We start from the raw sequence: 13,852 nt of genomic DNA, 5'->3' as shown, positions 1-13,852 counted from the left end.
ACTTACTTTAATGAGAAAGAGTAAAATCCGAGAATTTGCTTGATTAATCACCAAAAATCACCAACAATCAATGATAATCAAAAGTCTAACAATGCAATGTTTTCTAATACGGTGTCTAACAATACGGAGTCTAACAATGATCCAGAGTCTAACCCCAAAAACTAGGTTTTTCGAACTATTTATAAAAAATAAAAACCTAATTAAACAAGGACTCTATTTGCTGGAAATCTGCCAAAACGCGGCTGGGTCGACGGACCTCGCGACGGATCGTCATGGTCACGACGGACCGTCATGGACTCCGTCGTCCCATACTTATGCAATTTCTTCTGCTGCTCTTCTTCATTACCCTCAACGGCAAGTATGACGGACCATCATAGGCACAACGGTCCGTCGAGGGTCTTCGTTCCAAAACACTTCAACTCTTGGAATATGGGTACTGGGATTACTTCTCTGAACTTCATGACGAACCTGCAGGACAGACCGTCATAGACACGACGGACCGTCACAAGCTTCGTAACCCCACACTTGGTCAGACTTCCCCATCTTCTTTCAGCAGCTGCACTACGCTGCCACCTACGGACCGTCACAAGCACGACGGACCGTCATAAGCTCCGTAGGTGGTCTCTTCTGCATTTCTTTGCTCAAAATCTCCGCATTCAGCTTTGGACAGATTTCCTGCAAAATAAAAAGAAACTTACATAAAAATTAGCACAAAAAGGCTTTTGGACACACTAAACTTAAGGAAAAAGTATTAATAATACCGTGAAACCACGGTATATCATTGGTCGCTCGTTGGAGCTCGCGGTAGCTTACTGTCTCTGACTACTGTTGTTTCTTTCTCGTCGAGCTGGAGAGAGGGGGAGAGGAGAGATGGGAAGGGGAGAGGGAAGCAGAAAAAGAGGGAGAGAGGGCAGAGAAAGGAGGAGAAGAGAGGGAGAGCGACGGGAGAAGGGGCAAGTGGGGGGAGAGGGACGGCTGAAGAGGGAGAAGAAAGGGGGGCTGGCGGCTGCCAAGGAGAGGGGAGGGAGAAGAGAATGACATTTTTTTAGGGATTAGTCTTTTTTAGGGTATTAGAAAATAGGAAGAATAAGAGATTAGATCTTGACCATAGAATTAGTTTAGATGAGTGGTTAGGATTTAATCTAGGATTTAACTTAAAGGATGGATGGTTGAGATTAAAAGATGGAGTCTTAAAATCAAATTGGATTGGATGTGGAATGGCTAAAATTGTAATGAAAGAGGGGCTATGATTGAAATAAAATTGACTTAGAGTGGCTAGAATTGGAAGAAATTATAATAGAATAGGCTAGAATTTAAATAATTTTAAGGAAGTGTAGGAGTTGCTATTTAATTAAAATATTATTATGCAATTGAAAATCATTTAAATTTTTAAAACATTTGAAATTCATTAATGATTTTAAAATATCTAATAATATTTACAATAATTTTATTAAGTGAACATACTAGAATATATAAAAAAAATTTAAAGCAAAAATTGATTAAAATTCTAAACTTTAAATAGATTTTTAAAATACGTATTTAATCGAATAGTAATCCTAAAAAGGTCAAAGGTCGGTCAAAATTGGGTGTCAACACCTTATCATCGCCTCTTATCACATTTTCTATCCCAGACGGCATCGGTGGGTCAATGGTTTGCTTACCACCTCGAGTTGTGACTGCCATTCAATGTCCATCATTATTCAGATTTTGGACAGTATCGCTAGGAAGAGTGCCCAGTTGGCGTGGGTTCATAGTCAAAGACAATTGGGTCATTTGCAACTCAAGATGCTTGATCGAGATTGCATGTGCATCAACTTTTTGCCCAATACTCGCTAAGTCACTCCTCAACTCTTTAGTGTGCTCATCACTAGTATCAAACCTCCTCATCATTTTCTGCAACATATCCTCAACTCGCGCCATACTACCTCCACCATCCCTAGGAGCAACTTCATGTTTTGAGGTGGAACATAGGGCCCACTCCTATCATTTCTGTTACCATAGTTACCCCGGTTGAAGTTGTTGTTGCGGTTGTAATTCCCATCTCGGATATAATGACCCTCTCGACTGTAATTACCATAGTTCCGACCTCGATTTCCTTGACCTTTGCGCCAATTCTCTTGATTGGAGCCTTGGGCGTTTGGTCAGAAACCCCCCGTCTGCTCATTTACCGCATAAGAGTCCTCCTCATAGTAATACTCATCAGTCGGCGGGTATAGTTTAGACAAGTAGTTCAGCGCATTTACCTTTTTTGCACCCCCAGTGACGTGTTTCAACACCAAACTAAGATCAGTTCTCATTTGATCCATTTCTTCATGAATCTCATATGTGGTTGGGTTGTGTGCGGATTGCACTGCATAAGTGTTTCTCCCAGTATCTAACTTTCTAGTGCTCCAAGATTTTTTGAGGGACCCGCTATCGTATCCAGTACTACTTTATTATTATCATTTTGTCCTCCATAGAAGTACTCTTTCAGTGACTCATCATCGATGCGGTGATTGGAGACACTTCTCAAGAACGAAGTGAACTGTCCCAAGAACTACTGACTGATTCTCCCGGTAGTGCCACAAAGTTGTTCACCCTATCTTTGTGGTTTAGCTTCTTAGAGACCGGGTAGTAACGTGCTAAGAACACATCCCTCAATTGATTCCAAGTGTAGATTGAGTTACAGGGGATCTCGGTAAACCATATAACGGCCTCTTCCGTCAGTGAGAGAGGAAACACTCTCAACCCAATTACATCCATATTCAAATCAGTCCTCCCTACACAACTCTTACACACCGACCTCACCTTGGCGATGTGAGCATGTGGATCCTCAGAAGGTAGCCCCGAAAACAAACCTCTAGCGGTGAGGATTTGCATTAGACTACTAGTTACCACGAAAGTATGGCCGTGTGGTAGGGGAGGCAAGACAAGTGGCCCGTTAGAGTCAGTAATATTATGATATCCCCTATAATACTCTTGAAAGCGTGGAGCGGGAGGTTGCCTATGTATTTCACCTTCCTCATGATTTTCATGTAATAATTGATCATGAGCATCAATCGGTGGTGGAATTTCTGGGTTGTGATCATCATCGAGAATGTCCAAATTTCGGTTCATTCTGCATAGTGTACGCTCTAATTCGGGGTCGGGTGAGAGTATGGGTTCTCCTCTACTCCGCGTACTTGGCATACACGAAAGTTACATCTGCAAAAGACAAAAACAAAGAGAAAAAGTAAAATTAGGAAAATGTTGACTAAACTTTGGTAATAAGCTTAAAGTTAATCTAAAATCCACTTTCCCCGACAGCGGCGCCAAAATTTGAATACGCTCAAATTTACTTCTCAAAAAGAAGTATAAGCGATCGTATCAAGTAATGAACCCAACTATGAGGTTGGGGTCGATCCCACGATGAAAATGATTTAGACTTAACTTTAATCTACTAGTACTTTTATTTAGTTAAGTCCTTTCCGAAAACAAGTAACAAAAAGGGGGTTTTAAGTAATGAATGTAATTAGCTATGTCTAAGTAAACAAGTGGCAAGTTCAAAGATTTGATTTTTATCAAGTAATGAAAGTAACTAGGGCTTAAGTGTTCCCCACAGGCTCATAACGCGGTGATTCTAGCTATAACAATCCTTTCATAGTATCTTGCATGCAAAGTGATAAGTTATGTATCCATAATTCCTTGGTCCAGCAACTAGGGAATTTCACTTCGCACCTTGGTCTGGCTAAGTGTGTATGCTTTACTAAACCTTACCTTTACCTCACATTAAGCATCATAATCGATGTATGGATTAGTTGTTACTTCGCACTAATTGCCTATTAGATAGTATATACTAAACTACATTGGTAATTCTTTTCTTATTATCTATCTTCTTGGTTCGGCAAGTAGCAACAAGGCGAGTTCTAACGCGTGCACTCGTTAAAAAGACTTCTAAATGAAAGAATTATCAATACATGCAAGACACTATTCTAGGATTATTATTTCAACTAGTTTTTACCTTGTTAATTACCCATGGTTCCCACAACCCTAGCTATGGATTTAGTTACCCATGTTAATAATCACACAATTCATATTAGTTTGATAATAATATATGCACTTACTTTGATGAGAAAAGAAAACCCAGAAAATTACTTGAATTAATCAATAAGCTTGCAATAAACGATTTCCGGAAAATAGAATAATTTCCCAAAATCACAAGTTCACAACTAGAACAATAAAATCTAAAAAATACCCAAGACTATAACCTCAAAAATGAGGTTTTTACAAGTATTTATAATACTAGAGTCCTAACAAAAGAGGGAAATCTATTTAAGAAAAATCTGCCCGAAAACCGCGTCTGAGTCAAAAACCTAGATGACAGATGTCAAGGCCACGACGAATTGTCGTGGTCCATTGTCGTGGTCATCCGTCGTTCCAAACTTAGCTTCTTTTCAAGATGGGTATTGGGGCTACTTTTTGTTGACGATGACGGATGTGCAGCACGATCCGTAGTGGAGATGACGGTCCGTCGAGAGCCTCCGTAGCCCCACACTTAGTCAAAATTCCCCAATCTTCATTCAATTCTTTTCCTTCTACGATGGTGGCCACTAACGGACCGTCGATAGCTCCATTGGTAGTCACTTCTGCAGTTTCAGCATAATTCTTTAGCGAATTCATTCTGGACAGATTTCCTGCAAACAAAGAGAAAAATACATTAAAACTAATACAAAAAAAGCTTTAGACACACACGAAACCTAAGGAAAAAGCATTAAAATTACCGTAAAACTATGGTACATCGAATTCCTCTTCATAATATTTAAGTTCTAATAATAGTGACGGAGAGGGATCCTGGGATCCTCTACTACTGAAGACCTAAAAGTTCATCATGAACAAGACTACATGTCCTCATCTGAGGAAGAATGTACGTCTTGCCAGACTGGCCAACCTTTTGATAAAGATAAGGATGAATTCTATCAGTTATACTCTCAGTTCAAGGACTTAAACATCGATGTTATAAGTAATGACAATGGAATATAAATTCTTAGTATGATTGATGACCCAACATTAAGGTCCCAAATTATCGACAAAATTGATAATACCAGCACCACTACTTAATACTAGAATTCCTAAAGAAAATCCTATTCATAATAATGTTTATACCATGGCAGAGGTAAGAAGACAACTAAAACTGAGGTCTCAAAGGGATCACATTCCTACTACAATCCAAGACTTGGTTGAGGAGATAAATAATCTCAAAAAAAAAGAAATATCTTTTCTCAAAAATCATAATATGATTCTTGATGAAAGAATTACTTATATAGAAAGTAAGGACAAAAATCATCATAGAAAACATGTCATAGCTTAAGATGATCCTCCTATAATGTTCCAAAAAGTAATCTTCCTGACATCCCTAATGAGTCTATTGATAATGAGAATTTATTTTTAGAAACTATTGAGCTAATTACAGCACATAAACCTTTAGCAAAAATTACTCTTTTTATTGATTATAACCTAAAAAGGATTTTATTGCTCTAATTGATAGTGGAGCTGATTTAAATTGCATTCAAGAAGGATTAATTTCATCAAGATAATTTAAAAAGACTACACATAGTCTTCGTAATGCTAGTGGTCATGAAATGGATATTGAATAAAAAATTCCTAAAGCATATATATGTACAAATAATATATGTATGCCTGAAAGCTTTGTTTTAATAAAAAATATTTCTAACGAAATCATTTTAGGAATGACTTTTTACTGGCATATATATCCTACAACTTCATGGAATGAGACCGGAATTACTGGTACTTTCGAAGGAAGAAAAATAAGAACAGATTTGATATCTGAACCATTTTCAAAATTCGTTAATGAGGTTAAAGATATGATATCTTTAAAAAATAAACAAATTGATTTTCTTTAAAATGTGATTTGTAATCTTACAATTGAAGAGACTTTACAAAATCCTAAAATCCAAGGAAACATTGAGATTTTGAAGAGTCAATTCTCTCTACAAATATGTGGAGACCACCCAAATGTATTTTGGGAAAGTAAGAGGCATGTGGTGAGTCTTCCTAATGAAGAAGAATTTTTTGAAGATAATATTCCCACTAAGGCAAGACCATGCCAAATAAATTCAAAATATCTAAATTTATGTAAAAAAAAAAAAAGATTGATAATCTTCTCCAAAAGGGTTTAATAAGACCCTCAAAATCACCATGGTCTTGTACTGCTTTTTATGTTAATAAACAAGCAGAACAAGAGAAAGGAGTACCAAGACTTGTCATAAATTATAAAGCGCTAATAATGTTTTAAAATGGATCAGATATCCTGTCCCCAATAAAAAAGATTTATTGGATCGACTTCATGAAGCTATCATATTTTCAAATTTTGATTTAAAATCAGGTTATTGGCTAATTCAAATTTATGAAGAAGATAAATATAAGACAGTCTTTAACGTCCCAATGGGATAATATGAATGGAATAGTATGCCTTTTGAATTAAGAAATGCTCCTTCGAAATTTCAAAAAATTATGAATGATATTTTTAACCCCTTTAGCAATTTTATCATCGTATGTATAGATGATATTTTGGTATTTCCAAAAACCATATAAATGCATTTTAAACATCTTGATCTATTTAAGAAAATTATTATTCAAAATGATTTGGTTATATCTAGACCAAAAATGCATATTTTCCAAACTAATGTTAGATTCTTAGGCCATAATATTGAAAAAGGAAAAATTATTCTCATCTAAAGAAGTATAGAGTTTGCATCAAAATTCCCTGATGTTATTACTGATAAAACTTAGATCCAATGATTCTTGGTAATTTTAAATTACATCTCTCTTTTTATAAAAGATTTGTCTAAAGACACAACTATACTATATGATAGACTTAGAAAAAATCCTAAAGCTTGGACTGATAATCATACTAAAGCAGTCAAAAACATTAAGAAAAAGGTTAATAACCTACCATGCCTCACTAAGCCAATCCGAATTGGCAAAATATAGTGAAAACAGATGCCTCTGATATTAGCTACGGGGGAATTTTAAAACAAATTTCTCCTAATGAAAAAACAAGAATACCTCATACACTTCTATTCTGGAAAATGGAATAATATTCAAAAAAATCTAATATAGCTAAAGAAATTTTGGCTATAGTTAAAAGTGTTCTAAAATTCCAAGGAGATTTATATAATCAAAAATTTATCATAAGTGTCAAGCAGAGAAATTCATCTTTAATAAATATGTAAAACATGATATTTCAAAACAAATGTTTGTAAGATGGCAAGCTTTGTTAGCACCTTTTGATTTTGAAATACATTATAAAAAGGGAACATATAATAGTATTCCCGATTTTTTTACTAGAGAATATTTAAGTTAATAAATCTTTATCTATTAATACCAGGAGCGATGCGGCCATCGGGAAATTTTTCCTCTAATAGAGGAAGGAAGAGGAAAAGCACTAATGGGAAGAAATAATATCTTGGCCTAAATACGAAACCAGAAGCTAACAGCTTCAAACATTGCAGGAGCATATACGAGCACATTGGGAATTAACACTGAACATCAAATGTACAAAGAATTCATGAATTTTATACAATCCAAACAAGCTGAGGGTAATAACCCACCATCCTATTCTTCAGCTGTAACTGACGAAGGAAATGAAAATATTGAAGTATATGATAAAAATGAGAAAGATAAAGTAATACTTCTTCTTGAGCCCATATATTTACAATGGAAAGACGATCCATGGCAAATAATGACCAGGTATTTTGATACAGCATCATATGTTGTCCCAACTTATAAATACAGAATGTATTATGAGATAATACTCTCATCTATTGGGTCAGCTGAATTTGAGCACTTTTACCTAGCCAATACTAAAAATGTTTATAACTTTTCAAAATTCATTATAAAAATGATATTCACCCCAGAAGAATGGGGAATAAGCACGATGAAAGAAAGAGAATGCACCCATCCATAACAAAAAATTGCACTCAAGTTTAATTACTGGGATTATATTGAGAACTTTAATAATACCTTGTTATATGAAAACTGTGATAGAAAACATTCACAGTTTATAAAAATATGCTCTCACGTTTATAAGCAGCATATACCAAATTGGTTTTGCCAATGGTGGATTTTATATGGTCCATCTATAAATATATTGTCAGAGGAATACAAAATATTATATGTTGAATGGATTGACGTATCACCCAAATTGATAAATTACAAAAAGATGATATCATTTTTAAAGAGATGCCATTGTTGTAATTTTTTATGTAATTCTCTGTTCCGTGGATAATGAAATGGACAGGAGATTATAAACTCCATTAAAGACTCTATCGAGATCAACAAGCGTTAATCAGAAGTCATACAAGGCCGTGATGATATCAGTCCTTTCAAATAAATAACCAGAAGGCTGCAGATGAAGAAAGGAGCCATCTCAAAATCGGAACTTCTTTCTTCATACATGGAAGAAGTCAAAAAAGATCTAATAAAAAATATGGGCATGAAATTTTATATATCTATGGCTACCTCAAATGAAGAAGAAGACACCTTTATAGCTGGAGAATCCAAAGCATTCATAGCACAGAAGAGATGGACATTGAAACATTTCTTCAACAGTTCAGGAATCAGATAGAAGAATCTTCTAGTTCAGACACGCTAAAGGGGAAGGAGACTAGAAAAGACTAGTTGATAAGACTCTAACTTTTACAAAAGTTAAGATAATTGTAAGCTTTTATAAAGTTAGGACCCCAATGTCGGTTCAATAATGTAACATGACGTAAGCACTTACGTCATAAATTTTAGACTTTTCTTCAGGTCCATTCTATATAAGGATCTTTTAGTAGAAGGTAGAGGGCAGACTTTGGTCAACCTCTCTGTATTACTACTCTTGTATTTCCACTACCATATAAATAAAATTGTTGTTGTTTCTACTTAGAAGATTTATTGTGAGAGTCTACTCTAATTAAGGTATTATTTTTCTCTCTTTTATTATTAATTTAAATATTTTTAATATTTAAAAGCCTAAATGATAGGCTAAATACTTTGTGTTGGACTAACAACAACTTGAACTATAACTACATGATAAGTAAATGAATGTTCCGATGTATTTTAGGTCAAAGTAATGTAGTCCGGGAATAGGAAGATCTTGACTTAGTCCGGTGTTCCTGGTAAGACCCATGTTAGCTGTGAATAAGGCGTTGTTAGGACCGTGTTGGAACCGTAAAAGTTCTTTCCATCCTTAGGTGTCATGAACTTTATTATTATTATTATTATTATTGTTATTATTGTTATTAAATTTTTTCTTTAAAAAATATTTTAAAAGATACGACATGTTGTGTTTTAATTATGAACATCATAGTTGTGATATTTAATAATTTATTTTTAAAAAAATACTAATGCAATCATATGCACCATTACTTACCCATAAAAATAACATTTATTATTAAAAATAAAATTAATCCTAGAAGATTCTTTATTTAAGAATAAATATTTATAAAAAATAATTTTTACAAAAAGTTATATTTTGCAAAAAAAATTAACACATGCATATAATTGCAGTAATCATTTTAAGATTGACAGATAAATTTTAAATAAGTTAGTGGAATGAGTTTTAAATTTATATTAATATTTTTATCTTTAAATTTTGAGTTATGTAAAGAGATTTTAGTGAATTTCTAAAATATAAGTAAATTGATTAAGATTTTTCTACTTGCCTTATGAAATTTTATAATTCAAATAATTTTTATTTATAAATTACAATTTAAAAAAGGTAATATGATAAAAACTGTTAATATAATTAATTTAACAAGAAAATAATGCAATAAAAACAAAACAAAGAGTTAGCATAAACTCCTAGTTAAAAATTCACTTTTCCTATTTTTCCTCTCCATTCACACTTTATTAATAATTAAATTATAAATTATTTTTGTAGATAAATTTATTTCAAAATTTAAAAAATAGTATAACTGAAACATAAAAAATAAAAATTATGATAAGAATTATTCATAACACACCATAATCATATGATTACTGAATTGGAAATTAAAATGTTACCACAGCTAATAGGACTCTTTTCTATTTTTTAAAAATTTTTAATTTGATAAAAAAGATGATTAACTCTTCAAAATTATTTTTAAATTTTTTTAGAAAGGGTAAATTACGATAGTGTGAGAATTCCAACTAATCATTTAAAAGAAAACTCATGCATTTAAGTTTTTATTTTTTCATTAAATGGTTGAAAATGTTTACATCTTAATTCAAATTAAAAATAGCTATATCAACTCTAAACTAATAAAGTATACACAATTTATTTATTTGTAAATTTATTCTCGAATAAGAATCCAACTTTTGCTTTAAATTTTACATTTAATAGGAAAAAATTGCATCTGTTTTTTTTAAAAAACTTTTATTATTTAAAGTATGAAACTTCCAAGGGTTGCACCGCAAATGTCAATTGTTTGTTGATTATTTCGTGGTAATATTTTTTGTTAGAAGATTTTTATATATAAATTTTAAAACAATTAACAATAATTTAAAATTTAAGTAGATGTAAATAAATGAATTTTAGAAATATAATTTTATCTCAAACATAGACATATTTTGTGGAAATAAACAACGTGTGTAATTTCCTTTTGAAACTGAAAAGGTTGTGTGATAATTGTAATTATAATAATTATAATAATACTTATAATTATAATTATAATAATAATAATAATTAAAAGAAAAAGAAAATTAGTAATCAAACTAATAATTAATTTATATTTAATGAATTAAGTGATAATTTAGGCTAAGAAGATTCTTCAATTGCTTATGTGTACACTATAACTATATTTAAAGTATTTTTGTAAAGCTCTAATTCTAAGAGATGAAAGACTTTTTCATTCATATAATTGTAATATATATACACTATTTGATACTAAGTTGCAATACCTTCACTTTAATCTTATGTTGAATTTGGATCCTTCAAATGAAGATCCTCTTTTTTATAATGAGTATTTTCTTCATTCAAATTTTTATTATAAAAATAGTGCAAAGAAATAAACTCATCAAAAAATATATATATTTTAATTTGTTATCTGAAAGCCGTGAAACATAATGAAAATAACTTAACTATGATTTAAAAAAAATTATATAATATAGAACGTAAGTACGATGTTTGTATTTATAGCGAAAGAAAACAAAAAAACAAAAAAGTAAAAACTCCAAAATTATAAATAGAAGTTATCATCAATTTTGAATTCAAAAACCTCAATAGTTTAAAATAAAGTCAAAATTTTACAAAGTTTGTTTTGTTTTTATCTTAGACCCACGTTGTTGGTTTTTATTTTCCATTAAACTGAATTTTCCCCTAATTTTTTAAAACTATTTGGTTATAAACTTATTTAAAAATAGTTATTTATTATTTAATACCCTTACGAGTCCTATTTTTTTTAGAACTTTTTGGTTTTAAACTCATTTAATAAATAGTTATTTATTATTTAATAACATTAAAAGTCCTATTTTTTTAAAACTCTTTGGATTAAAAAATAGTTATGAATTTAGAGTCCTAAAAATAGTAGTACATCGGTTGGTTATTTTTATGTTTACGTGATTTTCAAAATTAATTTATACATTTAATAATTATGTTTATTATTATTATTATTATTATAATTATTATTATTATTATTATAATAATAATAATAATAATAATTATTATTATTATTATTATTATAATAATAATAATAATAATTATAATAATAATAATAATAATAAACATAATTATTAAATGTATAAATTAATTTTGAAAATCACGTAAACATAAAAATAACCAACCGATGTACTACTATTTTTAGGACTCTAAATTCATAACTATTTTTTAATCCAANTAAAAAATTCAAAATTTAAGAATGTAAATACTCTTTTACACGTTATTTTTATAAGAAAAAAACAATTGATTTTTATCAAGTAAAAGACTCTAACTTAAATTCTAAAATAGTAATTTCTTTTCTTTATTACAAAGATAAATTAATTATATTAATAGTTATTTGAAATAAGTACAAAACGTAAAAACTTACGACTTACGATAAAGATATTAATATTTTTTTAAAAAAATTAAGTTATCTAACAATTGTAATGTGAAAAGTGCAAATTCTCATAAAATTATGACTATGAATTTCCTTAACTAACTCAACAAAAGATGAAACCATGTTGTTAATTTCAAATTATGACACCTTTTCAACATATCAAACACATTTTTATATAACTTAAGATGTAAATTTAAAATTTAAATTATATAATTTCAGAAACTTAAAAATTGCATACTCTTTAATTTTAAAAAATACTATTTGTTTAAAAATGGTGTGAAGATGACTAGGTTTAGGAAAAATCAATTAATCTTATTATTTAAGAAAAATCGACTTTCCAAATTACGGAGTCACCACTTGATTTTTTTTATAAAAATCAAGAAAAATTTAAAATTTTCAAAAGATTCAAAACAGATAAAAATCAATTGAAAAAGGTTCAAAGTTCAATGTACATCTCGAGAAGGTGTTAGGCCCTCAGGATGCCCGCTAACTTGCGGTTGACCGGCGATTTGACTAAATGACTTTTAAAATAAAATATTTAACTAAGTAAAGAGAAAATTCGTTTTAACATATTTTAGTCCATTTTTTATTTATTTCTAAAGGGAAATGATTAGAGGGAATTTCTAACGGGAATAACCTAAACTTTTGACAAAAGTCAATGAAAACCAACTAAGTAAGAAAACATAGTAGGAAAATTCAAATAAAAGAAATGGCTGCCCTTTAAGAGATTATTAAAATTCTACCAAATATTAATTCAAACAATAATAAATAAAGTGGAAAAAAATTGAACTTCGGTCATTGGGCTTTGCCCACCTGTCCTAAACTAAATCACTTAAATTTGTGCCCTTTTTTAACAATTTAAAAATCCTGCAAAACAAACATTTGTGGCCTCTTGGGCCTATCAAAATTGTTGCTGAAAAAGGCCCTGGCCCATTTCCTGAAAAAAGAAATTAAAGTATACAAATGATGTATACTGTATATATCCAACTCGTATTGGACTTTTTGAGCCTTGAATTTGTTCGAATACGCGTTTCTCGCTATTCACCCTGTATTAACCATATTGTTTCTGCGTATTTGTACCTGTATCATTTTTTAACCTGTTTAACAATTGTATATCGCTGCCCAAAAATGTATATCAATGTCTATGGGTTGTATCCTATGCACGTATTCATTGCCTATTCCCGTATTTTATCTGAATTTGATGTCCCTGTAAATTAACTTGCAGTTCGTATTTTTTACACAGATTTAAGGTATTACGCGTCTGTATACCAGTGTATACAGGTTGAATATCAGCCTGTTTTTTAACTTTCGAAAGTTGAAAGCTCCTTTACAGCAGCATATTTTCGCTGCTTTCAACCCAGATTTCGAATTTGGCCTCCTGTGCACATTTCAACCTGTATATGGGTGTATAAAATGTGTATTAGCTGGTATACAACTTCTTCAACACCTGCAATGTAATTTCCAGCAACTTTCCAGGTTTTGATGAACCTGTAATCAATTTCCAGCACTGCATTTCTGCTGTTTTTCGACCTGTACACCTGTTTTGAGGGGCTGACCAGCATCAAGGAGGGTAATTTGAGCCTTTATGGCTCGAGAAAGGAATGCAAGGATACGGGCAAAGTCCGTTAGGACTCATGGCGAATGCACGTGAAACGGATCAAAAGGAAACACAAAGAAAAACAGTCAGCGATGGAAACACTTCTGCATTTATACGCATAACTAAAGCAATGTAAATCAAATAGAAGAAATGGCAGCCAAAGCAGATGAAAATAAATAAAGCCTCTATGCATGGGTTTAATTTACTATTATTCATGCTA

General features: G+C 31.3%; 2 long non-coding RNA genes across 2 annotated transcripts; one reads left to right on the top strand and one right to left on the bottom strand.

Annotated features, from left to right (window-relative positions):
* Positions 1 to 4,093: 4,093 nt before the first annotated feature.
* Positions 4,094 to 8,785, bottom strand: LOC114078069. The gene is made up of 2 exons (XR_003579584.1): positions 8,500 to 8,785; positions 4,094 to 4,652 (listed from the first exon to the last, which is right to left on the bottom strand). It is a non-coding gene; the product is annotated as an uncharacterized LOC114078069 (long non-coding RNA).
* A 32-nt stretch (positions 8,786 to 8,817) lies between these two features.
* Positions 8,818 to 13,852, top strand: LOC114078068. Its single transcript, XR_003579581.1, has 2 exons — positions 8,818 to 8,940; positions 13,279 to 13,852. It is a non-coding gene; the product is annotated as an uncharacterized LOC114078068 (long non-coding RNA).

The sequence above is a fragment of the Solanum pennellii genome, chromosome 7, assembly GCF_001406875.1.
Source record: "Solanum pennellii chromosome 7, SPENNV200".
Classification (NCBI taxonomy): Eukaryota; Viridiplantae; Streptophyta; class Magnoliopsida; order Solanales; family Solanaceae; genus Solanum; species Solanum pennellii.
This window is presented reverse-complemented; position numbering and strand designations above follow the sequence as displayed.